At 49.0% G+C, this 4,454-nt stretch overlaps 1 non-coding gene across 1 annotated transcript; it reads right to left on the bottom strand.

Moving 5' to 3' along the window:
• Window positions 1-1,713: 1,713 nt before the first annotated feature.
• trnav-aac (transfer RNA valine (anticodon AAC)) lies at window positions 1,714-1,786 on the bottom strand. The gene has a single exon. It is a non-coding gene; the product is annotated as a tRNA-Val (tRNA).
• Between the last annotated feature and the right edge of the window lie 2,668 nt (window positions 1,787-4,454).

Here is a 4,454-nt window from a genome sequence, read left to right as displayed (position 1 = left end):
CAGAGACTGGACAGTCAGGAACTTAGAGACACAGACAGTGGAGCAGCAGGAGACGACTTGACATTGCTAAACTCAGAACATCGTACTGAGACACTAGTTAGGTGTGAATGGAGCCCTCGTCAGTTACCAATGAAACAGGTGCCTAATCCCGCCTATGACCTGGCTAAAGTCGGAGCACCCGGCAACCCCCAATTGATAAATGTGTACTGTCCCTGGAGACCCCACGAGATGATGCCCATTCTAGCAGGGATGCCGGATAGGAAGAAATCACCTACCCTGTTTGTAGACTTTCTTCGGACTACCATTTCCGTTCATAATGCAGAACCAAGAGACTTGTGGGCATTAGTGCAGCAAATTTTAACCCCTGCTGAACGCATTCGGTTTTTGGGTCACATATAGTATGCGAATTATACTGAATTGGCAAACGCTCAGGCACAGAATGGTGATCGCGAACAGTCTATACTCAACGCCTTGACCACCACCCTACAAAAACCAATTGACCTAAATAAGATCTTAGACACCAGGCCTAAAAAGGGCGAGGGAGCAGACGAATATTTGGAAAGATTCTCTGAAATATACCAGAATCAGTCAGGAGCTGTAGCATACCGTGAGGGAAGAAACTCACCACTGTACTGCGCTACACTACTGAACTGCCTGCCGACTCAGGTTGCTCAAGCAATTAAGACTAATAATATGAACTGGTCAGAGAATACTCCCAATCAGATGGATAGGGCAGTGAAATACTACTGGATGGATAATAAGCACCAGGAAGGTCAAGCCCAGGTTAGAGTCAAAACTGAGTGTGTGGTAAAAAAGGAAGAGCCGAAACACACCCCAGACAGAACAGGATATCAGATGGAGCCTCAGTATTGTGTCCCAGGATGGGTTGATGGAGAAGGGAATGGATACATTACACACCCAAATGGACCAACCGCTCCTAATTACGGCCCACCCTACGTTCCCCCGAGACGTGATTTTGAAGTAAGAGGAGGAGGGGGGAGAAAAACAGGGTCAGATGCCTGTTTTAATTGTGGTCAGCCAGGCCACTGGAGCAAGCAATGTCCCTCCCGTAGACAGGGAAAAGGGGGCCATATGCAAGGGCAGCGAAGAGGAGGTTGGCAAGGGAATCGAGGACAGGTGGAAATTGACCTATTAATAGAATCATAGAATAGGACAGCGCCATTCGAATGCCATACGGCCCATCGTACCTGTGCCAGCTCTCTGAAAGTTCTGTCCAGTTAGTCCCACTCGCCTGCTATTTCCCCATAACCCTGAAAAAGTTTCCATCCAAGCGTTTTTTTGGTGAAAAAGCAATGAAAACCTTCATTCGGGAATTATCCAGTCTCATGTGAGCGGTGAAAGAAACAGTGACCCCGATGTGATGTGAACTCGCAGCCTTTTCATCTGGAGTCAGACCTTTGCGCCACGCACTCTGATGACAGGATCCTGGATGTTATTATATATATGAATGTTTCTCAAACACCGTTTCATATATTGGGTGAAAAGAGAGGGCTTGTCAAATCTCCGCCAGATCCCACCGGGTGTGAGACAGTATTGGAAGCAGCCTTCACCCCCAATATCACGCTGGCATTCATCGCCTGCTCCCAGCACACTGCATGAACAGGGCTGGGAGATATGGACTTTGTTCACATCATTCAGCAATGTGAATCGTTAAATATTTAATCATTTTTAATGGGGACAAGTTTTTCAAAATGTTTCCGCCCGGTGTCGAACCGGGGACTTTTCGCGTGTTAGGCGAACGTGATAACCACTACACTACGGAAACCTGATGTCTCAGTTTCCGCATTAGGGATATAACCCCTCAGCCAAACAAATTTCCGTATTACTGTCCAGGAGCTCATTTCACAGGGATACATTTACTGCGCTGTATTTCGGAAGGCTGCAGAGAAGGATCGGTGGCGATGGTCAGGCAGGGAATCCCAGAGCATCGCGCCCACACAAACATTTCACTGTTTTTTTCATGTTATTGAAATCCACCGCACTGTAAATTATGACGAATCAGGCATGCTCAGATCACATTGTTCACAGAGTGTTTTCTTGCAGCTGAATCACACGTTAGAAAACTTGAAAAGAGATTCGGAGATCGGAGCCATTTCAAGTGCTCCCAGTTACTGCAGATCAGGAATTAAAACCTGGCACCGGCTTCAGGGCGATCAGAATCAGGCAATGAATCCGAAAGTGGGAAGAAAAAGCTGTAAATTTCGTCTTTGGGTGGGCTCGAACGACCAACTTTTCAGTTAACAGCCGAACGCACTAATCGATTGCACCACAGAGACCCTCGGCTTTTTTTTTTGCAAGATAAACTGAAGCAGCGTGTCACCGAGCCAAAGTTACATGTTGGAGCCACAGAAATGCAATTGACCACTATCAGTGGTACTTTTCCAGAAATAAAGGATGGGACATTGTTTGTGGAAACATGGAAACGGTCTGGTCTCACTCACAGCATCGATATCACCGCCAACCAGCTCTCCTGCAACCGGCGCGCCCACCGGTGCTTTGTCTGTTACTAAGTCGCACCGTGGGAGAACCTTCACCACACTGGTTCAAGGAGTCGGCTCACCACCACCTTCTCAAGGGCAATTCGGGATGGGCAATAAATGGGCAATAAATGCTGGCCTCGCCAGCGACGCCAACATCCCATGATCTGCAGTAACTGGGCGCCCTTTCAATGGCTCCGACCTCTTAATTTCACCCACAACATCAGAGTACCTGTTCCAGGGGGACATGCCGACTCAGCTGCGTCTTGGCCGCCTGTCTGGTCAGTCCTTTATTCGCCTCCAATTCCGTTTCCCAAAACGTATCTGCAGATTCACAAAGCTGTTTGTCATGTCGGTTCCGTTCGATTTGTCTAGCTCCCGACTGGCAATAATTTGCAAACCTGGTTGCAACCCTCCACCTTGCGTCGTGTCCAGGGATGGGTTATGTGGAGAGACTGGAGAAGCTGGGATTGTTCTCCTTCGAGCAAAAAAAGTTAAGTGCAGATTTAATCGAGCTGTTCAAAATTATGAGGGGATTTTGATAGAATGAAGGGGGAGAAGCTGTTTCCATTTTCAGGAGGGTCGATAACCAAAGGACACAACCTGCATTTATACAGAGCCTTGAACGTAATAAAACGTCACAAGGTGATTCACAGGAGCGTTATTAAACAAAACTTGACACGAAGACACATAAGGAGATATTGGGACAGGTGACGAAAAGCTGAGTCGAAGAGGTAGGTTTTAAGGTACGTGTTAAAGGAGAGAGAGGCGGAGAGGTTTAGGGAGGGAATTCGAGAGCTTAGGTCCTAGGTAGTTGAAGGCACAGCCGCCAATTGATGAGCGATTAAAATCGGGGATGCGCAAGAGGCCAGAATTGGAAAAGCACAGATATTTTTTTTATTCGTTCATGGGATGTGGACGTCGCTGGCAAGGCCAGCATTTATTGCCCTTGGGAAGGTGGTGGTGAGCCGCCTTCTTAAACCGATGCAGTCCGTGTGGTGAAGGTTCTCCCACAGTGCTGTTAGGTAGGGAGCTCCAAGGATTTTGACCCAGCGACGATGAAGGAGCGGCCGATATGTTTCCAAGTCTGGATGGTGTGTGACTTGGAGGGGAACGTGCAGGTGGTGTTGTTCCCATGTGCCTGCTGCCGTTGTCCGAGGTGGTAGAGGTCGCGGGTTTGGGAGGTGCTGCCGAAGAAGCCTTGGTGAGTTGCTGCAGCTGAAGTGCATCCTGTGGATGGTACACACTGCAACCACAGTGCGCCAGTGGCGAAGGGACTGAATGTTCAGGGTGGTGGATGGGGTGCCAATCAAGGGGGCTGCTTTGTCCTGGATGGTGTCGAGCTTCTTGAGTGTTGTTGGAGCTGCACTCATCCAGGCAAGTGGAGAGTGTTCAATCACACTCTTGAATTGTGCCTTGTAGATGGTGGAAAGGCTTTGGGGAGTCAGGAGGTGAGTCACTCGCTGCAGAATACCCAGCCTCTGACCTGCTCTTGTAGCCACATGATCTTGGATGGTTGTAGGGCTGGAGGAGTTTACAGAGATAGGGAGGGGGCGAGGGCCATGGTGGGATTTCAAAGCAAGGATGAGAATTTTAATGTCGAGGCGTTCCCGGACAGGGGGCTTGACTGGAACGTCACACCGTCCCCTCCCGTGTTTACTTCCACCAACGTACATTGGGACAGGGCTTGGGCGGATTTTTCTGTGTCTCACCCGGGGCCGCTGACTCTCTTGCAGCCCCCCCGATCACCAACTCACCCAGTTTGTACATTTGAAACGGAACAAGTGCCTCGCAAAGGGCAAGAGCTGAAGGCAAGGCTGGAACCTCTGACAAAAAAAATCTCTTGCTTACCAGCGAGGTGTGTGTACCTGAATCGCTAACTCTTCTTTAAAATATTGACATTCATTGGACGCCACGCAGCACCTACAGACTTGTCTCTTGCACTCACAGTGAAGC

This window comes from Heptranchias perlo, unplaced genomic scaffold (assembly GCF_035084215.1).
Source record: "Heptranchias perlo isolate sHepPer1 unplaced genomic scaffold, sHepPer1.hap1 HAP1_SCAFFOLD_59, whole genome shotgun sequence".
NCBI classification, from domain to species: Eukaryota; Metazoa; Chordata; class Chondrichthyes; order Hexanchiformes; family Hexanchidae; genus Heptranchias; species Heptranchias perlo.
The sequence above is the reverse complement of the archived record's forward strand: the minus strand, read 5'-3'. Positions and strand labels throughout refer to the sequence as shown.